General features: G+C 42.4%; 1 protein-coding gene across 2 annotated transcripts in view; it reads right to left on the reverse strand.

Annotated features, from left to right (window-relative positions):
• The window catches only part of ZNF335 (zinc finger protein 335), a 108,061-nt gene extending 84,500 nt beyond the window's left edge, over positions 1-23,561 (reverse strand). For both annotated transcript variants that reach the window (XM_073683907.1, XM_073683906.1), the window contains exon 1: positions 23,426-23,561. The gene's annotated coding sequence lies outside the window, so the exon portion shown is untranslated. The remainder of the gene's footprint in view (positions 1-23,425) is intronic.
• Positions 23,562-24,177: the final 616 nt, after the last annotated feature.

The following is a 24,177-nucleotide window of genomic DNA, read 5'->3' on the forward strand; positions in this document are numbered from 1 at the left end:
AAGAACTATTACAATCTAGGTCAGAACAGCTCATATATTATGTTTGGAGTTGTCACAATTGAAACATGTAAAAATAGTGGTAATATAGACACAATATTTATCTGGAGCCCTGTGGCATTTTATTAAATATGTTTCAGACATCGCACAAATTAATGATTTTTTCCTATGAGAGTATTGATAAGTCTGCCATAATGTCTCCCTCAAGCTTTGTTCTCAGTAAACAAGTAGCACATAATTCACAATGTTTCTTGTTCCAAAACTTTTTTCTGTTTAAAGTGAACCTGTCACATTGAGCATGCAGTCTGATCTCTAGGAAGCAAGCCATTTTTGCCATCTGATTTCGGTCGGTACATGCTATAGCCCCAAATCAGATTGCACGCTGACCCCATTATACTCTTTGGTAGATATTAAAGTCAGATAAACGCAGTCAGAATCCAACTTAAAAATATATAAATGCTGTATGTATGCTGTATGTAAATGATATATGTATGCTGTATGTAAATGATATGTGCATGCTGTATGTAAATGGTGTCTGTATGTAAATGGTGTCTGCATGTACACTACCGTTCAAAAGTTTGGGGTCATTTAGAAATGTCATTATTTTTGAAAGAAAAGCACATTTTTTTCAATGAAGCTAACATTAAATGAATCAGAAACACACTCTATACATTGTTAATGTGGTAAATGACTATTCTAGCTGCAAACGTCTTGTTTTTATTGCAATATCTACATAGGTGTATAGAGGCCCATTTCCAACAACCACCACTCCAGTGTTTTAGGCTGCGTTCACACATTGCGTATTTTCCTGCGTTTTTTTACGCGCGCGTATTTTCCTGCGTTTTTTTACGGAGGTGCAGGAGAAATGAAGTGTGAGGAGCATGGACACCTGTATGTAATTTAATGTATGTGTATGTATGTAATGTAATGTATGTGTCTGTGTGTCCTGTCTGTGTCTATGTGTCGTGTGTGTGAGTGTCCCCCTAGCAGTGTATGTACAGACAGCTTTTGACTGCAGTACATACACTGCTTAAGTTATTAAAAGAAAAAAACTATGGATACTCACCTATCCGATGGATGGGAGAGGCGTCCGGTCTGGTCCCGCGGCTTCCAGCATCTGCCGTGAAGCGATCAGCTGACTGTCAGCTGACCGGCTTGTAAATCAGCTGACCGGAAGCCGGTAAGCTACAGTCAGCTGAACGGTTCTCCGGCAGATGCTGGAAGCGGCGGGACCGGAGCGGACGCCTCTCCCATCCATCGGATAGGTAAGTAGCCATAGTTTCTCCTGTGCCTCCATAAAAAAGCGCTGGAATTACGCAGTGTGTGAACACCGCTGCGTAATTCCATCGCTTATAATGGGCGCAATAGGAGAAAGCGCAGGACGCAGCTGCGTAAAGAATTGACATGTCAATTCTTTACGCAGCTGCGCTTTAACGCTGCATAAAACCACACAGTGTCTGAACGGCAAAGTGAATTTCCCATTCACTTTGCTGGCAGACACAAGGCACAATGCATATTTTGAAAAAGCGCGCGCAAAAAAGCGCGCGAAAATACGCAATGTGTGAACGCAGCCTTAATGGTACATTGTGTTTGATAACTGTGTAAGAAGGCTAATGGATGTTTAGGAAACCCTAGAAAACCCTTGCACAAGTATGTAAGCCCAGCTGAAAACGGTTTGACTGATTTGAGAAGCTATAAAATTGACCTTCCTTTGAGCTAGTTGAGAATCTGGAGCATTACATTTGTTTGTTCTATGAAACTCTCAAAATGGCCAGAAAAAGAGAACTTTCATGTGAAACTCGACAGTCTATTCTTGTTCTTAAAAATGAAGGCTATTCCATGCGAGAAATTGCCAAGAAACTGAAGGTTTCCTACAACGGTGTGTACTACTCCCTTCAGAGGAGAGCACAAACAGGCTCTAACCAGAGTAGAAAGAGAAGTGGGCACAACTGAGCAACAAGACAAGTACATTAGAGTCTCTAGTTTGAGAAATCGACGCCTCACAGCTCCTCAACTGGCAGCTTCATTAAATAGTACACGCAAAACGCCAGTGTCAACATCTACAGTGAAGAGGCGACTCCGGGATGCTGGCCTTCAGGGCAAAGTGGCAAAGAAAAAGCCATATCGGAGACTGGCTAATAAAAGGAAAAGATTAATATGGGCAAAAGAACACAGACATTGGACAGAGGAAGATTGGAAAAAAGTTTTATGGACAAACAAATCAAAGTTTGAGGTGTTTGGATCACACAGAAGAACATTTGTGAGACGCAAAACTGAAAAGATGCTGGAAGAGTGCCTGATGCGATCTGTCAAGCATGGTGGAGGTAATGTGATGGTCTGGGGTTGCTTTGGTGCTGGTAAAGTGGGAGATTTGTACAAGGTAAATGGGATTTTGAATAAGGAAGGCTATCACTCCATTGTGCAACACCATGTCATACCCTGTGGACAGCGCTTGATTGAAGCCAATTTCATCCTACAACAACAGGACAATGATCCAAAGCACACCTCCAAATTATGCATGAACTATTTAGGGAAGAAGCAGGCAGCTGGTATTCTATCTGTAATGGAGTGGCCAGCGCAGTCACTAGATCTCAACCCCATTGAGCTGTTGTGGGAGCAGCTTGACTGTATGGTACGCAAAAAGTGCCCATCAAGCCAATCCAACTTGTGGGAGGGGCTTCAGGAAACATGGAGGCAAATTTCTCAAGATTACCTCAGCAAATTAACAGCTAGAATGCCAAAGGTCTGCAATGCTGTAATTGCTGCAAAGGGAACATTCTTTGACGAAAGCAAAGTTTGAAGGAGAATATTATTCTTTCAAATAAAAATCATTATTTCTAACCTTGTCAATGTCTGCACTATATTCTCTAATCATTTTGCAACTCATTTGATAAATAAAACTATGAGTTTTCAAGGACGGTAGTGTATGTATACTATATATAAATGATATATGGATAATGTATGTAAATCATGTATGGATGCTGTATGTAAATGACGGGAAATTAAATTTTGAAAGTGTACGTTGAACTCGGCGTACTCAACTTGCATGTACTCACAGCACTGAACATCTGATTTCTTCTTGTAACTTGTGTGTATTGAGTCTGTTATCAGTGCACAGATAAAAATAATACATATCTATCTATACACACAAATTTTATATATATATATACAGTACAGACCAAAAGTTTGGACACACCTTCTCATTTAAAGATTTTTCTGTATTTTCATGACTATGAAAATTGTACATTCACACTGAAGGTATCAAAACTATGAATTAACACATGTGGAATTATATACTTAACAAAAATGTGTGAAACAACTGAAAATATGTCTTATATTCTAGGTTCTTCAAAGTAGCCACCTTTTGCTTTGATGACTGCTTTGCACACTCTTGGCATTCTCTTGATGAGCTTCAAGAGGTAGTCACTGGAAATGGTTTTCACTTCACAGGTGTGCCCTGTCAGGTTTAATAAGTGGGATTTCTTGCCTTATAAATGGGGTTGGGACCATCAGTTGTGTTGTGCAGAAGTCTGGTGGATACACAGCTGATAGTCCTACTGAATAGACTGTTAGAATTTGTATTATGGCAAGAAAAAAGCAGCTAAGTAAAGAAAAACGAGTGGCCATCATTACTTTAAGAAATGAAGGTCAGTCAGTCTGAAAAATTGGCCAAACTTTGAATGTGTCCCCAAGTGCAGTTGCAAAAACCATCAAGCGCTAAAAAGAAACTTGCTCACACGAGGACCGCCCCAGGAAAGGAAGACCAAGAGTCACCTCTGCTTCTGAGGATAAGTTTATCTGAGTCACCAGCCTCAGAAAATGCAGGTTAACAGCAGCTCAGATTAGAGACCAGGTCAATGCCACACAGAGTTCTAGCAGCAGACACATCTCTTCAACAACTGTTAAGAGGAGACTTTGTGCAGCTGGCCTTCATAGTAAAATAGCTGCTAGGAAACCACTGCTAAGGACAGGCAACAAGCAGAAGAGACTTGTTTGGGCTAAAGAACACAAGGAATGGACATTAGACCAGTGGAAATCTGTGCTTTGGTCTGATGAGTCCAAATTTGAGATCTTTGGTTCCAACCACTGTGTCTTTGTGCGACGCAGAAAAGGTGAACGGATGGATTCTACATGCCTGGTTCCCACCGTGAAGCATGGAGGAGGAGGTGTGATGATGTGGGGGTGCTTTGCTGGTGACACTGTTGGGGATTTATTCAAAATTGAAGGCATACTGAACCAGCATGGCTACCACAGCGTCTTGCAGTGGCGTACTATTCCATCCGGTTTGCGTTTAGTTGGACCATCATTTATTTTTCAACAGGACAATGACCTCAAACACACCTCCAGGTTGTGTAAGGGCTATTTGACCAAGAAGGAGAGTGATTGGGTGCTACGCCAGATGACCTGGCCTCCACAGTCACCAGACCTGAACCCAATCGAGATGGTTTGGGGTGAGCTGGACCGCAGCTGACAACAAAATCACACAAAAATCATCAATGGAAGTCAAATTTATCAACCAATGGAGGCCTGGATTTGGAGTCACCCCCAAAATGAAAGTGGAAAAACACACTACAGGCTGATCCAACTTTGATGTAATGTCCTTAAAACAAGTCAAAATGAGGCTCAGTATTGTGTGTGGCCTCCACGTGCCTGTATGACCTCCCTACAATGCCTGAGCATGCTCCTGATGAGGTTGCGTATGGTCTCTTGTGGCATTTCCTCCCAGACCTGGACTAAAGCATCCGCCAACTCCTTGGCAGACTGTGGTGCAACGTGACGTTGGTGGATGGAGCGAGACATGATGTCCCAGATGTGCTCAATCGGATTCAGGTCTGGGGAACGGGCAGGCCAGTCCATAGCTTCAATGCCTTCATCTTGCAGGAACTGCTGACAGACTCCAGCCACATGAGGTCTGGCATTGTCCTGCATTAGGAGGAACCCAGGGCCAACCGCACCAGCATATGGTCTCACAAGGTGTCTGAGGATCTCATCTCGGTACCTAATGGCAGTCAGGCTACCTCTGGAGAGCACGTGGAGGGCTGTGCGGCCCTCCAAAGAAATGCCACCCCACACCATTACTGACCCACTGCCAAACCGGTCATGCTGAAGGATGTTGTAGGCAGCAGATCGCTCTCCACGGCGTCTCCAGACTCTGTCACGTCTGTCACATGTGCTCAGTGTGAACCTGCTTTCATCTGTGAAAAGCACAGGGCGCCAGTGGCGACTTTGCCAATCCTGGTGTTTTATGGCAAATGCCTAGCATCCTGCACGGTGTTGGGCTGTGAGCACAACCCCCATCTGTGGAAGTCGGGCCCTCATACCACCCTCATGGAGTCGGTTTCTAACCATTTGTGCAGACACATGCACGTTTGTGGCCTGCTGGAGGTCATTTTGCAGGGCTCTGGCAGTACTCCTCCTGTTCCTCCTTGCACAAAGGAGGAGGTAACGGTCCTGCTGCTGGGTTTTTGCCTTTCTACGGCTCCCTCCACATCTCCTGGTATCTGCTCCATGCTCTGGACACTGTGCTGACAGACACAGCTACCCTTCTTGCCACAGCTCTCTTTGATGTGCCATCCTGGATGAACTGCACTACCTGAGCAACTTCTGTGGGTTGTACCTCTAGGGGTAAGAGCAATGGCAAAATGAAAAAGTGACAAAAACAACAGCCAAAAAGGATGAAATGGTCTGTGGTCACCACCTGCAGAACCACTACTTTATAGGGGGTATCTTGCTAATTGCCTATAATTTCTACCAGTTGTCTGTTCCATTTGCACAACAGCAGGATACATTGATTCACAATCAGTGTTGGTTCATAACTGGGCAGTTTGATTTCACAGAAGTGTTATTGACTTGGCGTTACATTGTGTTGTTTAAGTGTTCCCTTTATTTTTTTGAGCAGTGTATATATATATATATATATATATATTAATATATATATATATATATATATTATATATATATATATATATATATATATATACATACACATATATATATATATATATATATATATATATATATATATATATATACATACATATACATATACACACACACACATAAAAAAGGTTTGATTCATTTAGGGGGTGCATTGACAACACAGAAGTTGAGTTATTAATTGAATTAAAAAGTTGTGATGAAAGATAGAGGTTATGAAAAATTTCATAGAAGTTATGAAAGATTTCATAGAAGTTATGAAAGATTATTACATTATACACTGTATAGAAATTACTTCCCAAAAAAAAAATGTAAGAGAAATGCTTTCAAAATTTGCCATGAGAATATGTGCAAGTGAGGCAATTTTGAGTAAATATATTGCCAAAAATGGGGACTAATAGATGCTTAACCCCTTAATGAAAGGACTATTTTTTAAAATTTTTGCCTCTCTGCATTTCAGCAGCCATGTTTTTTTTCCCCTGTGGTTGGTGTGAGAAGGCCTTGATTAAAGGGAACCTATCACATCCAAAAGTGCTATTTACAAGCAATTAAAGGGTTAACCTGCAGGTAAATAGCATTAAAATGCTGCCTTAGTTACCTTATTGGAGCAGCAGCTACAGGGAGAAAATTAATTTATATCCTCCCTGTAGCTGCCCGTTTTCAGTCATAGGGGCAGTGGAGGGAACTGGCATTTTGATTGACAGCCTGCTCTGCACCATATGTGTGCAGGGTGTGTGCAAAGTCGGATGTCAAAGTGCTGGGGAGTGATTACAGTCGTGCCCACAGTATAGTGAGCGGTGAGTGGAACTCCATGGACCACCCCCATGAGTGAAAGTGTGCGGCTGCAGGGAAGATATAAATTCATTTTCTCTCATAAGGAAGCCAAGCAGGATTTTAGCAAGCAATTCTTGACATTTGTTCACATTTCTCAATAAGAAATCTGGGTTATTATAGTCATGTTGATAACAAATATGGGCAGTTTTTTGTTCTTATTATATGTGCAATAAAAGTGTATATTTATTGCATAAATTACATGATAATCAAGAGGTCATAATTTATGAGGAATGTTCCACAATGTTACTTAGTATTTCACTATAACTGGGCATCCATATGAGCCCCAGCAGCTGGGAAGAAAGGTGCTGACATTACATAAGTCACTGTCTGAGCTGATCTGATAAAAGCTCCACTAAGCCGAGCAGCCATAAGGTCCAAAAGCACAGGCAAAGAAGATGCTTCTACCAACTACACAGCCAAGGACCTGACCTGCTCCTGAAGCAACATGAAAAATGCCATCCGTCAAAAAATAATGTCCAGTCATTATGGAGCTAGGCAGATATTTTGGGCTCTGAAAATGAGCCAATTTTTTTTTTTTTTCAATGTTTTGAGAGCCATGATGGCTAGTTGACAAGTATTGTTGTATGTCACCTTTAAGGTACTTAGAAGGTACTTAGAATGCACTGATTGAATGTATTACCTGAATTGTTTTAATCTATAGGTCAATATGATTACAGCGATATCAAAATTGTATATGTAAGTTTTCCTACTTGCACGATAAAGACACTTAAAAATCACTTGTTTTTTATGCAATATTCTCAGGACCATACTATTCTTACTTTTCTGTGGACTGTGAAGTTTCCAATGCTGTCACTTTAGGGCAAATAGCTCACTTTTCTATTCTGTTTACAGTGAGGGGTGGAGAACAAAACAAGAAATTCTGGCAATGAAGGGAAAAAGGTGGGCTAGGGGAGAGGGTGTAAAAGCATAGATGCAGGCACGCATTTCTCCCTTCTTCTTAGAGGTCTCTGTCACAATTGGCTATATAGCATCAAAGGTATTAAACTGCTGGGAACATTCACCGCTGGAGCGCAGGTAAAGGGAACACTTAAACAACAGAATATAACTCCAAGTAAATCAAACTTCTGTGAAATCAAACTGTCCACTTGACAATCAATTTCACATGCTGTTGTGCAAATGGAATAAACAATAGATGGAAATTATTGGCAATTATCAAGACCCCCTCAATAAAGGAGTGATTCTGCAGGTGGGGACCACAGACCACATCTCAGTACCAATGCTTTCTGGCTGATGTTTTGGTCACTTTTGAATGTTGGTTGTGCTTTCACACTCGAGGTAGCATGAGATGGACTCTACAACCCACAGAAGTTGCTCAGGTAGAGCAGCTCATCCAGAATGGCACATCAATGCAAGCTGTGGCAAGAAGGTTTGCTGTGTCTGTCAGCGTAGTGTCCAGAGGCTGGAGGCGCTACCAGGAGACAGGCCAGTACACCAGGAGACGTGGAGGGGGCCGTAGGAGGGCAACAACCCAGCAGCAGGACTGCTACCTCCGCCTTTGTGCAAGGAGGAACAGGAGGAGCACTGCCAGAGCCCTGCAAAGTCACCTCCAGCAGGCCACAAATGTGCATGTGTCTGCACAAACGGTTAGAAACCGACTCCATGAGGGTGGTATGAGGGCCCGACGTCCACAGATGGGGGTTGTGCTCACAGCCCAACACCGTGCAGGACGCTTGGCATTTGCCACAGAACACCAGGATTGGCAAAGTCGCCACTGGCACCCTGTGCTCTTCACAGATGAAGCAGGTTCACACTGAGCACATGTGACAGACGTGACAGAGTCTGGAGACGCCGTGGAGAGCGATCTGCTGCCTGCAGCATCCTTCAGCATGACCGGTTTGGCAGTGGGTCAGTAATGGTGTGGGGTGGCATTTCTTTGGAGGGCCACACAGCCCTCCATGTGCTCGCCAGAGGTAGCCTGACTGCCTCAGACCCCTTGTGAGACCATATGCTGGTGCGGTTGGCCCTGGGTTCATCCTAATGCAGGACAATGCCAGACCTCATGTGGCTGGAGTGTGTCAGCAGTTCCTGCAAGATGAAGGCATTGAAGCTATGGACAGGCCCGCCCGTTCCCCAGACCTGAATCCGATTGAGCACATCTGGGACATCATGTCTCGCTCCATCCACCAACGTCACGTTGCACCACAGACTGTCCAGGAGTTGGCGGATGCTTTAGTCCAGGTCTGGGAGGAGATCCCACAAGAGACCATCCGCAATCTCATCAGGAGTATGCCCAGGCGTTGTAGGGAGGTCATACAGGCACGTGGAGGCCACACACAATACTGAGCCTCATTTTGACTTATTTTAAGGACATTACATCAAAGTTGGATCAGCCTGTAGTGTGTTTTTCCACTTTAATTTTGGGGGTGACTCCAAATCCAGGCCTCCATTGGTTAATAAATTTGATTTCCATTGATGATTTTTGTGTGATTTTGTTGTCAGCACATTCAACTTTGTACAGAACAAAGTATTCAATGAGAATATTTCATTCATTCAGATCTAGGATGTGTTATTTGAGTGTTCCCGTTATTTTTTTGAGCAGTGTATTTTACATAAACCATTTAACTCCTTATTACCACATATTTTTTGCTTAAAAGCTGGTTGTTAGAAGTTGGATATTTCTGACCTATACTTAGGATAGGTCATTTCAGATCGATGGGGGTCCTCCACTTGGCACTCCCACTAAGTAGCTGTTTGGTGGAGTTGATCAAAAAGATTTGCAGGACCCTGATCGGTAGTTCGTGGCTGCTGCACCAGAGCATTGTGAACTTCCTAATACTTGCGATAACACCAGCACCTCCTCTAATTAGTAAGCCATTACAATGTGGACGACATGCACATGACATCTTGGACGCCTACTAATCAGCGGTTTTGCAATGCTCTGGTTCGTGAACCATTAAATATCGGTGTGGCTGTGGAACAGGGGCCAGCGATTCTTTTTGCTCAACTCTATGTGCACATAACATCTTTTTCAGGCGGTTTTAGTACAGAATCATCCTGAAAAGGCTCCACAAAAACGCTACATAAAATGAACATAATGTACAGTAATGTCAAAACAATATTGCTGTGCACATATTTTGCCTATCTTCATGTCTTCAAGACTCGGAAACCCTGGAATGGTTAAAAGAAGTGACATGCTCATTCTCTACACTCTCGTACTGTGAGTATAGAGCGAAAGCTGACGAAAGCAGAGCCGCCACAAGAACAATGGCGAAGTGGCTTCAAGAAAACAACCACCAGCGTTTTCCTGAAGCAGCTTCTCCTGGAAAAATTCAGAGGTTGCGCTGGCATCTGATAGATGCTGTGTGCATAAAGTCATAGGTGTGTTTTTTTGTTTTTTTTTCAATGTTATTTCTAAACTCAGCATGTTCTAGGTGGCTTGCTTTCCTATAGGTTTCCATATAGGTTAAAAGTAAACACATGATGATTTAAAAACAACAACAACAAAAAATGACTGCTATGAACTGTGCAAAAATTGTTGCTATGTATTTTCAACACATAATGAATCTCGATTATAATATATGGGAAATGCTGAAACAGATAAACGTGCTCACTGTCAAGCATTTATGCACTGGTTGTCTCAGTGTAGATAGACAGTCATGGCCCAAATTGTTGGCACCCTTGACATTGTACCATAAAATGAAGTATTTATCCTAAAAAATTATTGAAATTACACGTTTTGCTATACACATGTAGATTTCCTAAGTCCATTGGAACAACACAAAAAAAACGAGAAAAAAAGGCAAAATTAGACATAATTTCACACACAACCCCAAAAATGGGTCGGACAAAGTTGTTGGCAACTTTCCAAAATTGTGGGTAAACAACTTTGTTCCAAGCATGTGATGCTCGTTCAAACTCACCTGTGACAAGTAACAGGTGTGGGCAATATGAAAATCACCCCTGAAACCAGATAAAAAAGGGAGAAGTTGACACAATCTTTGCATTGTGTGTCTGTGTATGCCACTCTAAGCATGGAGAACAGAAAGAGGAGAAGAGAACTATCTGAGGACTTGAGAACCAAAATTGTTAAAGAAAGACTGCAATTTGCCAAAATGTATGTGAGTAAGCCAAAATCCTTTTGGGAAAGCGTCTTGTGGACAGATCAGACAAACATAGAGGTTTTTGGTAAAATACATCATTCTTCTCTTTACTGAAAATGGAATGAGGTCTACAAAGAAAAGAACAGTACATACAGTCAAATATGGTGGAGGTTCAAAAATGTTTTAGGGTTGTTTTGCTGCCTCTGGCACTGGGTGCCTTGACCGTGTACAAGGCATCATGAAATCTGAAGGTTACCAAAGGATTTTGTGTCACAATGTAGTGCCTAGTGTCAGAAAGCTGGGTGTGCATCCTAGGTAGTGGGTTTTTCCAGCTGGACAATGACCCTAAATATATTTCATGAAACACGCAGAAATGGATGGAAACAAAACGCTGGCGAGTTCCGAAGTGGCCAGCAATGAGTCTGAATCTAAATCCCATTGAACAACCTGTGGAGAGATCTTAAAATTGCTGTTGGGAGAAGGCACCCTTCAAATATGAGAGACCTGGAACAGTTTGCAAAAGAAGGAATTGTCAAAAATTCCAGTTGAGAGATGTAAGAAGCTTGTTGATGGTTATTGGAAGCGATTGATTGCAGTTATTTATTCCAAAGGGTGTGCAACCAAATATTAAGTTGAGGGTGCCAACAATTTTCTCCGATACATTCTTGGCGTTTTGTGTGAAATTATGTCCAATTTGCCTTTTTTTTTCTCAGTTTTTTTAGTTTTGTTTCAATACACACAAAGGAAATAAACATGTTTAGAACAAAACGTATGATTGCAATAATTCCCATACGGGAATATGGCTGATATACACTGCTCAAAAAAATAAAGGGAACACTCAAATAACACATCCTAGATCTGAATGAATGAAATATTCTCATTGAATACTTTGCTCTGTAGAAAGTTGAATGTGCTGACAACAAAATCACACAAAAATCATCAATGGAAATCAAATTTATTAACCAATGGAGGCCTGGATTTGTAGTCACCCCCAAAATTAAAGTGGAAAAACACACTACAGGCTGATCCAACTTTGATGTAATGTCCTTAAAACAAGTCAAAATGAGGCTCAGTATTGTGTGTGGCCTCCACGTGCCTGTATGACCTCCCTACAACACCTGGGCATGCTCCTGATGAGGTTGCGGATGGTCTCCTGTGGGATCTCCTCCCAGACCTGGACTAAAGCATCCGCCAACTCCTTGGCAGTCTGAGGTGCAACGTGACGTTGGTGGATGGAGCGAGACATGATGTCCCAGATGTGCTCAATCGGATTCAGGTCTGGGGAACGGGCGGGCCTGTCCATAGCTTCAATGCCTTCATCTTGCAGGAACTGCTGACACACTCCAGCCACATGAGGTCTGGCATTGTCCTGCATTAGGATAAACCCAGGGCCAACCGCACCAGCATATGGTCTCACAAGGGGTCTGAGGCAGTCAGGCTACCTCTGGCGAGCACATGGAGGGCTGTGTGGCCCTCCAAAGAAATGCCACCCCACACCATTACTGACCCACTGCCAAACTGGTCATGCTGAAGGATGTTGCAGGCAGCAGATCACTCTCCACGGCGACTCCAGACTCTGTCACATGTGCTCAGTGTGAATCTGCTTCATCTATGAAGAGCACAGGGTGCCAGTGGCGACTTTGCCAATCCTGGTGTTCCGTGGCAAATGCCAAGCACTCTGCACGGTGTTGGGCTGTGAGCACAACCCCCATCTGTGGATGTCGGGCCCTCATACCACCCTCATGGAGTCGGTTTCTAACCGTTTGTGCAGACACATGCACATTTGTGGCCTGCCGGAGGTTACTTTGCAGGGCTCTGGCAGTGCTCCTCCTGTTTCTCCTTGCACAAAGGTGGAGGTAGCGGTCCTGCTGCTGGGTTGTTGCCCTCCTATGGCCCCCTCCACATCTCCTGGTAGCGCCTCCAGCCTCTGGACAGACACAGCAAACCTTCTTGCCACAGTTCACATTGATGTGCCATCCTGGATGAGCTGCACTACCTGAGCAACTTCTGTGGGTTGTAGAGTCCGTCTCATGCTACCACGAGTGTGAAAGCACAACCAACATTCAAAAGTGACCAAAACATCAGCCAGAAAGCATTGGTACTGAGATGTGGTCTGTGGTCCCCACCTGAAGAACCACTCCTTTATTGAGTGTGTCTTGATAATTGCCAATAATTTCCATCTATTGTCTATTCCATTTCCACAACAGCAAGTCAATTGTCAATCAGTGTTGCTTCCTAAGTGGACAGTTTGATTTCACAGAAGTTTGATTTACTTGGAGTTATATTCTGTTGTTTAAGTGTTCCCTTTATTTTTTTGAGCAGTGTATATTTGTGTTATCATCTGATGTGTGTTCATCGATGGAAAGTTTGAGCTCTGTCTGTCAGCCGAAAATGTTTTACTAATACTTTTAAGAGACATCATTGACGGATTACAGTTTCCTTATTTCTCTTCGCTGAAGTCATGCACACATTAGTTTTTATATTCATAGCATTTTTTCTTTTGTGCAGAAAATAGCCATGCAAGCTCCAGATCTCTAGCAGGGAGGAGCAGGCAAGTTTCAGTGCACATTGAATCAAAATGTTTGAATGACATTAGTGCTATTATTTACATTTAGATGAGTTTACATTGTATGCAGATCTACATAAAGTGACGCTTCCATTGTATGAAGTAATCTGCAGCAATTCTCCCTAGAGAGGTAAGAAATGCATAAGCTGTTGTCAGGAGACATTCACCGATCACAATGTGTCTGATACAATGAAAAATGGAGACATTTGTTGTTTAAGGCTATGTGCTCACGATGCAGAAATGAAGCAGAAAATTTCTGCAGCATTTCTGCATCTCCCTGGCAGAAAAAACGCATGCAGATTGTACATGCGTTTTTCCTGCAGAATACATGCGGATTCACATGCGTATCCACATGCGTTAACGCATGTGTTTCCGCATGCGGACTGACAAGCACTTTCCAGGCGATAGCATCACTTGGAAAGTGCTTGACAACTAGGTCACACTGTATAAATCCATGCAACCAGCATGGATTTATATAGTGTGACCGTGAAAATAAAAAAATAAAGCTATACTTTGCCGCCGATGCCGCCGCGTGTGCTGTCGCGCTCCTTCCTGGTTCCTTCCTGGCTTGCCGGCATCTCGCGAGACAGCCTGCGGTCACATGACCGCGACGTCATCTCAGGTCCTGGAAGGAGAAGCGCTGCAGGGGCCGCCGGACAGGTGAATATAAACTATTTATTATTTTATTCTTTTTTTCACAGGTACAATGGTACCCAGGTCTGGATGAGAGTCTTCTCTTCTCCAGAACTGGGTACCATCCGCACATTGAAACGCATATAATCCGTGAGTACGCGGATTATATGCGTCTCAATGCAAGTCAATGGCGGCCATTCTGCTGCGCTTCCGCAAAATTAATGAACATGCTGCGGATTTATGAGCGCTGCAGAAACGCTGCGGAAAAATCCGCAGCATGTGCATTGACATTGCGGAATGCCATTGAGGACCATGTGGTGCGGATTACTATGCGTTTTTTATGCGTTTCCGCTGTGGAAATTCCGCAGCGGAAACGCATGAAAAATGCATCGTGGGCACGCAGCCTAAGTACGAATGCCATAGATGCAGGGTGACAGCCAAATGTCATTACTACACCTATATCATAATTATTGGCGGACACAGACAGGAGGGCCCCTGTGCAAGAACAATATATGGGCACTTTACAGACAATAATGGACAATTCCCCATGCTTTGGAGGTAGAGGTGAACCCCTTACTTCTTGGGCCCCTGTGTGGCTGCACAGGTTGCACCAATAGCATGTCCGCCCCTGACCATAATATACAGTTGGGAAAATAAGTATTTGATACACTGTCGATTTTGCAAGTTTTCCCACCTACAAAGAATGGAGAGGTCTGTAATTTTTATCGTAGGTACACTTCACCTGTGAGAGACAGAATCTTAAAAAAAAAAAATCACATTGTATGATTTTTACATAATAAATTTGCATTTTATTGCATGAAATAAGTAATTGATACAATATAAAAACAGAACTTTAATATATGGTACAGAAACCTTTCTTTGCAATTACAGAGGTCAGACGTTTCCTGTAGTTCTTGACCAAGTTTGCACACACTGCAGCAAGGATTTTGGCCCACTACTCTATACAGATCTTCTAGGTTTCGGGGCTGTCGCTGGGCAACATTGAGTTTCAGCTCCCTCCAAAGATTTTCTATTGGGTTTAGGTCTGGAGACTGTCTAGGCCACTCCAGGACCTTGAAATGCTTCTTACGGAGCCACTCCTTAGTTACCCAGGCTGTGTGCTTCAGGTGACTGTCATGCTGGAAGACCCAGCTATGACCCATCTACAATGCTCTTACTGAGGGGAGGAGGTTATTGTCAAAATATTGCGATACATGACCTCATCCTCCTAATACGTTGCAGTCGTCCTGTCCCCTTTGCGGAAAAGCACCCCTAAAGTACAATGTTTCCTCCACCATGCTTTACGGTTGGGACAGTGTTCTTGGGGTTCTACTGATCCTTATTCTTCCTCCGAACACGACGAGTGGAGTTGATACCAAAAAGTCCTATTTTGGTCTCATCGGACGACATGACCTTCTCCCATGCCTCCTCTGGATCATTCAGATAGTCATTGGCAAACTTCAAACGGGCTGGACATGTGCTGGCGTGAGCAGGGAGACCTTGCATGCCCTGCAGGATTTTAATCCATGGCGGCGTAGTGTATCACTAACGGTAATGTTTGAGACTGTGGTCCCAGCTCCCTTCAGGTCATTGATCAGGTCCTCCCGTGTAGTTTTGGACTGATTCCTGACCTTTCTCAGAATCATCCTTACCCCACGAGGCAAGATATTGCATGGAGCCCCAAATCAAGAAAGATTGACAGTCATCTTGTATTTCTTCAATCAATTTTCTAAGAATTGTGCCAACAGTTGTTGCCTTCTCACCAAGCTGCTTGCCTATTGTCTTGTAGCTCATCTCAACCTTGGGCAGGTCTATAATTCTGTCCCTTGTGTCCTTAGACAGCTCTTTCGTCTTGGCCATGGTGGAGAGGTTGAAGTGTGATTGTGTGCACAGGTGTCTTTTATACAGGTAATGAGTTCAAACAGGTGCAATTAATACAGGTAATGAGTGCAGCGTAGGAGGGCTTCATAGGGTATGTTCAGATAGAGCGTTTTTTTATGCAAATTTTCAGCAGTGTTTTACACTACCAGCAAACTCTATGAGAATTCAGAAATCTCATGCACAGATTGTGTTTTTTTTCTGTTTTGTCAAAGAGCTGCATTTTTGCAGAATGGAACGTTTTTTCAGAGTTTTTCACCCATTGAAAGCAATGGGTAGTTTAAAATCCGCAGGTATCAGGTTTTGCTGCCTTTTTAGTGAAAAAAGCAAGTGCAACAGTATGTGAAACCCATTTATTTCTTGTGATTTTCTCAAATTGTCTTGGTCACCTGAGATGTCAGTTAGGTTTAGTAGTTTAATTAAATTAATGAAGCATAGAAAGTAAACATTGGCTGATCAAGGTATGAGATTGAACAATACTAACCAATGTGTGAAATTGACCAATGCTTGAGCAACTTAATGGCCAACCAAAGAGTGAAAGTAAACAGTGTCCTACCATCTCAATGCTCTGCCAATGTCTTAGGTAAACTATGTAATTGTGGTTACTATGGTTTCACATAAGTCTTGCATTGGTGACCTATGTTCATGCTTCTGTGGTGGAAGCAAAACTGAACTTTGGGATCCTGAAAAACGCACCAAAACCTGCATTTTTGAAGCTGCTTCTTTTCTGCCAAGAGAGCAGGTTTTCCTGCAGAAAAAAAAACACCCTGTGTGAACATACCCTTAAAGAAAAACTAACAGGTCTGTGAGAGTCAGAATTCTTGCTGGTTGGTAGGTGGTCAAATACTTATTTCATGCAATAAAATGCAATTTAATTATGTAAAAATCATACAATGTGATTTTCTGTTGTTTTTTTTTATTTTTAGATTCTGTCTCTCACAGGTGAAGTGTACCTACGATAAAAATGACAGACCTCTCCATTCTTTGTAGGTGGGAAAACTTGCAAAATCGGCAGTGTATCAAATACTTATTTTCCCCACTGTACATATTGAATGCATTAATAATAGCGGACTTAGGCCACGTTCCCATGTAGCATCTCCACTGCGGACCCCCTGTAGCAGTATTGTGTTGCTGTCACTGCAAAGGAGTGAGGGAGATGCACATTTCAGATTCTCACCTACGTCCGCAGCATAAATTTACATGCAATGGGTCTCAAACCTGCAGCTCCAGTTAATATACGCTACGGAAATCTTATGCAGAATGCGTGCGTTCTTAAAATCTCATGTATTATGCTGGCATTAAAAAACACAGTGGAATTTCCGCAAGTGAATACACAGTGGAAAATCACACTTAGGCCTCATTCAGACGTCTGTGTTGCATGTACGTGTTGTATCTGATTTTTTTCATGGATATGTCCCATTATAATCTATTGTGCTATTCACATGTCAGTGTTTTGTCATTGACCGTGTGTCCGTGCAAAACTAACAAAGACATGTCCATTTTTTTCAGGAATATCACAGATGAAAAGTACCAGTATAAGTGTATGGGTCCGTGAAAAACGTACCATCCTTCTGCCGTACGTAATTAATATTGTAAAGGATGGGAGCGTTGTCATTTATTTATTCATCTGTAAAAAACACGGACCACACACTGATAATAAAAAAGGACACACCGGTACCATACACTCATGATACCGGTACCATTTTTTTCACATACATGTGTTTAAACATGGTCGTGTGAATGAGGCCTTAAACTTTTCATGTTGAACTGGACACAGGATGTAATAGTGGCTGCTTAGTGGAATAAAACATTTTTGGTTTTTTTGCCTCTCCGTTGCAGAGATATTGCTAAAGTATTTGTCTCCTAGTGGGTTAACTTTTTTTTTTTTTTTAAGTCCAATTGGGTGTTATTTGAATTTTCACTCCGGGCGTGTACTTCTTCCTGTATTATGCTGACCAATAATAAGCAAACAAATACTCAAAGGAAATATCACACCCCCACCATAGCTTATAGCAGATTTCTCAATGTTTGAGATGTATAATGTCAGAATTCCCTGCTCTCTTGGTATAACCTCCTACATAATGAGAAAGCACAGGTGACAACACCTTTTAGATAAGGTCCCTGCGGGGGGAGCACAGCTGAGTTTAGCTGTGTCACATTACAAACCCTTCTAACAACTCTCTTCTCCTAGTACTGTCAGCTCTGCTGAGCTGCCCCTCCCTCCAAGCTGCCTGTTAGGAGATGTGTCAGTAATCACACTTATGTTTGTTGTGCTCAGGGCAACTTGTACTCACTCTGCAGTGAGATCAGAGCAGGCTGTCATTACATCTCACACAGGAGTACTCCAGAACAGAGATGTAATGACAGCCTGCTCTGTTCTCACTGCAGAGTGATTAAGTTGACTTGAGAACAGCAGACATAAGTGTGATTACATCTCAAGCACTCAATGATCAGGAGAGCTAATAGAAGGGTTTGTAATGTGACAGAGCTAAACTCAGCTGCACTGTCCTTCCCGCCACATTGACTGCAGCAGGAGATTAGGGCTATATCATTACATCTCATACACTTAGAAACCTATTATAAATACTTTGATTGTGATCGCTAATATCTCCACATGCGGAGGCAAAATTAAACAAAGTACAAAAATATATATTTTATTCTGCTATGCAGCCACTATTATATCCTATGTATAGTTCAACGTAAAATATTCGGAAAAGGTCGTCTTAAAAGGGGGTTGTCCACTACTTTTATATTGATGACCTATCCTCATAATACTGTGTCAGGGGGCTATGTGGGGACATCATTTTGCATGGGGGGCTGTGTGGGGACATCATACTATGTGTGGGGACTTTGGGGTATCATATTGTATTGGGAGCTGATGATCAAAATACAAGGGCTGAATAACAGGAGCAGTATGATTTACTTGATTTATATAAAGTTTATAAAAAGCATTAAATTATATGGTGATTAGCTGCTACAGGTAAGAATACACATTACAATAACTTGTATCGTGACATGTATTAGCAGTAAGAACTAGTCAACAGACTTAATACTGCTCAACATTAAGTGATAAAAAATTAGTATTAAAAATAATAAGTACAAAACACTATTCCAAAAACATAAATAATACATATTGGCTAGAGATTAATATATCATATCTCCCCTTTTGATCAACATAGACAAAACTACGCAGTGGGTCCCCAATCATAACACCTAAACTTGGAAAAATTCCAAAAACCACTTGCAGATATGAAATAACATTCTTTATTAGCGAATAATGATTAAAAATTCATTATCAAATGCTCACAAAATTTAAAAATTGTTTGAAAGAGGGAAAGGATGAAACAAACAAACAGGCTCGCATGGACAGGTATAATTATAGTTTTTTAGTAAACTTAAGTTCCTGTGGGTAAGTATTCCTACAAAGGAGGACTAAATGAGATAATGACAATAATATCTCCCATATTGACTAATAACGGTGGCCATATAGATAAGTTCATGGATAAAAACACCATATTAATGAAGACCCTAAAGTTAAATCAAATGGTCAGGCTCACAAAAGTTTTTTTGCAACATGAAGACAGTAATAAAGAGGTGCTTGCACTAATAGGAGCACCAGCCTAAATCATTAGACTTACCCATCAGGAATGTCACTAAATTCAGTCCCGTGCCGCAAGTAACGCCCCAACGCGCGTTTCGCACACCCAGTGCTTTCTCAAGGGGAGTGTGTACACACACACACACTCCCCTTGAGAAAGCACTGGGTGTGCGAAATGGCCCATCCATGACTTTGGTGATGATATTCACATCAATCATGGCAAGTAGGTATAGAGGATAGGTCGGAGACCAATTATCGGACCGCATGGCGGATATTTACATACAATTTTTTTTTTTTAGGAATTTTGCACAAACAGTGGTAGCACAGAAAGAACAAGAAAATTGAATCTCAAGAAATTATGGAACTATTATTACATGAACAGCAGGGATGCTGACGGAATCCCTGACAGAGCCATTCACTATTAAGGCCAATGGGTCACTTTAGTGCACATGAAATAGAAAAATAGTGGGCACTCTGTTGCTGTAATGGTGGTGCACATGGAGGAATGGTGATACAAAAAAAGGCATATCCCAGCACTCACGTGTTGAAAGTTAATTCATTTATTCCACATATCCAATCAAGAATGTTTCAGCCCTTTTAAAAAAAAACTGGGACAGGCAGAAATGTCTTGATTGGATATGTGGAATAAATGAATTAACTTCAACACGTGAGAGCCGGGATTTGCCTTTTTTTTTATCACTTTGGTACAAGTTTCAAAAAGATGAACACTACCGGGACAGAGAGAGCACACATGACGTTATTTTCTGTTTCTTCTCATTCACAAGTCAAACTAGGAGCATATGTTCAAGCAGAAATTCATCTAGATTTGTCATGTGAACTATCCTGAAGGGTATGTCCACACAATTTCTTTGTTAGGCTCAAAAATCCTCAGCAAGAACTTAAATTTTTTTTTGCACATGGCTTTTTTTCAGAAGCTGTCTGTTCAGAAATCAAATATGAAGCATTTTTCAAGCAGAATTGTCTCTCCCATTGAAGTGTTCCTTTCCTTTCCATGTGGAAAACAACAGCCCCATGTGCACTATAGGTATAGGAGCTTGTTTAGATGGATTTTTTCTTGCCAACCAGGCTCCAAAATCCACATGAAAAAAACACTTCAAATACTCTTTGAATAAGCTTCCTATTTATTTAAAATGGAAAACACATCACCGTTTTTCCATTAAAATGAAAGCAGTTTTTGTGTGGCTTTTGGCTTAAAATCTCCTAAAAAATCCATGTCAAAATACTCTGTGAACCTAACCTAAGGCTGCATTCACATGTATGCAAGTTAAAGGGTTAGTCCCAAATATTAAGTTATTAAAGGGTAGCCGTTGTTTTAATTTTTATTTCATAAATTAATAGTACACGTGAAAATAAGCACCTTTGTAATATATCTTATCAGATAAATCTGCTTCTTTCTCTTCCTGGCCTGATCAATCATTTCTCTAAATCCTCAACTCTTAGGTAAAATCTGTATTCAGTGAAGACAGACTTTCCCATTACGGAGACAGGAGATGGCAGTTAATGTTTTTTAAACTCTATGGGGAGGAGGTAGAGGAAGATATAGATATTCTGCGGCAAGTTCCATAGAACTTTATGAGCACCAACTGCCATCTCCTCTCTCAGTAATGGGAAAGTCTGTCTTCACTGAATGCAGATTTTACCCATGAATTGAGAATGAATAATCAGTCCTGTCTGAGAAAGAAGCAGATTTCTCTGATAAGATGTATTAGTTTCATATTTTCACATGTACTATTGATTTATAAAAAAAAAAAAAATGACATTTACTCTTTAAGTTATCTACAGAGCCGCTTTTCAGCTCCAGGGACCCAATCTCAAGGGGTTCCAGCAATCGGTAACTTTAAGGGCTTGATCAGACAAGCATATAATTGCTCTGTATGTGCCATGGACCACACACTGACCCATTTTAGCCAGTGCAAATGGCCGATTTGCCATGCACATCTACAATCTGCATAGGAAAACAAATAATAATAAAACTGCAGCATAACCAGAATCCCTCATGAAAAGTAAATGCAGCTCCTGGACCTGTCCGCAGATTGTGGACACAGATACCCCTTTTATCCATATGGCTGTCTAAACCTTGCTGTAGCCTCTCTAACTGAATATGCTCTAAGGCCACGTTCACACATTCAGTATTTGATGAGTTTTTTTTAACCAGGAGCGGAACAATCAGAGGAAAAGTATAATAGAAACACGTCACCACTTCTGTATTTATCACCCGCTCCTGGTTTTGGCTTACAAATACTGATGTAAAATACTGACCAAATACTGAATGTGTGAACGTGGCCAAAGGGTTTGGAAACACGTTGCAGCTGGCGTTGTGGGTGAAGCTCCGACCACCTATATCTTGCTGTAGGGTGCACTATTTTGTCTCACAATGATAGGCGATTGCAGTAGGCAGTTTTGGTCCTACCATAATAGTATATTCACACAATCAAGTTAGAGGATTATTTGCCCCATAAAATCCAGATATCCTCTATACCACACGTCACACTCTGGTCCGTGGGCCAAATCTGCCCGCAGGGAAAGTATATTTGACCCGCGATGCCAGTCGTGGGTCATTATTCTGTATGAAGAATTATTTGGGCCATTATACTGTATGGAGGACTATGTGAGGCCTATTATACTGTATGGAGGACTATGTGGGGCCCATTATACTGTATGGAGGACTATGTGGGGCCCATTATTTTGTATGGAGGACTATGTGGAGCCCATTATTCTGTATGGAGAACTATGTGGGGTCCATTATTGTGTATGGAGGACTATGCGGGGCCCATTATTCTGTATGGAGAACTATGTGAGGCCCATTATTCTGTATGGAGGACTATGTGGTGACCATTATTCTGTATGGAGGACTATGTGGTGACCATTATTCTGTATGGAGGACTATGTGGGGTCCATTATTGTGTATGGAGGACTATGTGGGGCCCATTATTCTGTACGGTGGACTATGTGAGGCCCATTATTCTGTACGGTGGACTATGTGAGGCCCATTATTCTGTACGGTGGACTATGTGAGGCCCATTATTCTGTACGGTGGACTATGTGGGGCCCATTATTCTGTATGGAGGACTATGTGGGGCCCATTATTCTGTACGGTGGACTATGTGGGTCCATTATTCTATGTGGAGGACTATGTGGGGCTATTATATTGTATGGAGGTTGGTCCCTTTGCCAAGCTTTTAATTTTGCCCCTCGGTGTGTGTTTTAAGTTTGACATCCCTGTTATATACACTGGACAAGGGATAACTTGCTGATTGCAGGGGGGCATGACAGATTTGGAGATCCCTTCTGAATGCAGTGGAGTGACACACATGCCGTTATTTATGGTCTATGGGACTGCTGAGCACTGCGGTGGGCTTTCTCCGGCAGTCTATGGACCATGCATGGGGCAGACAGTGAGCATGTACCTGCACTCTATACAGGACTGGGCAGCACAGCCCCAACATCATGGGATTACTGGGCAGACCCCTAGTGAGCAGCAGGGTATCCCCTATGACATAGGCCTATGCTATGGAGAGAGGATAAGGTGACATTTTCGAGAACTAAAAGTGGTGTATTTCTGTGTAAGGCCATGTTCACACATGAACACACAGTCCACTCGCTCCTGTAACTACTGTAACTCCCAGCATGTCCTGGTAGCAGTTCCGCCATGTGCAGGCGCCGCACAGTGCCAGCTCCCATAGGCTGTATGTAGGGACCAGGCACACACTGCAGCCTCTGCCCTGCACAGCTCTGACCAGACCATCCACCATATATCCCGTGCAGGCCCTCACTCCCCCCGGGGTCCTCTCCTCCGGGCTGCCCCACCACTGCCTGCCTCTAGCCGCCATTTTGTTGCCATTATCCGAATGAAGCGAACACAAGAGTCACACGGAGCCACACACAACAAATGCCCCATACCGTTCTGCTGGGGGTCTCCTCGCCGCTTTTTTACCGCCAATATCGCCTCCGGTAGCTTCACACTATACACGGGACTTGTTGCGATGTTTACTCTGGCACCTACGAGGACACCAACGGATCACTCCGCCAGGAACTATATTATGTCGTAAACTCCGTTCTTTTCTACTTAACACCATGTAATGTGCGTTCATTTATGTGTTTCTAACATTTCCCATTTTTAAAGTGAAGATGCAAATACTGCCATAGAAGAATATAGTTAGGATTGTGTTTAGTGGGATAGCGGAGTGATACCGCAGGGCCTCTCTGCCGGGTCATGATTTTACCTCATGACATCATTAGTATGCCAGGCTCTGGCGGCCATGATTGATGTGGGCTGGAGTAAATCCATGGAAGGTTAGCTAGCACAGTAAGGAGTCACTTACTGAGCACAGAAAGCAGGAGAGAGAGAGAGAGATTGATTTTCAGCTCCAAAGTTCTGGTCACCATTGATTTCTGTGGGGTTCGGGTACAGTTGCGGTACCTACCTTCTATCTACTGGCTAACACGGTACAAGAATATATAGTTTCCCTATATCAGTTCTGGTACCCAAACTGAAGTTTGGAGTAAAGTTTGGTGGAACCTGACGAACCCGAACATCCACTGGTCCGCTCACATCCCTAGGTACTGTGGATACAAAGGGGAATAGGACGGATTGAAGAGTTGCAAACAGGGAAGAAAAGTGTTAATTACATGGATTATACATTTCTGGATTG

Source organism: Phyllobates terribilis, unplaced genomic scaffold (assembly GCF_046119375.1).
Source record: "Phyllobates terribilis strain yellow unplaced genomic scaffold, ASM4611937v1 Scaffold_5__5_contigs__length_657084704, whole genome shotgun sequence".
NCBI lineage: Eukaryota > Metazoa > Chordata > Amphibia > Anura > Dendrobatidae > Phyllobates > Phyllobates terribilis.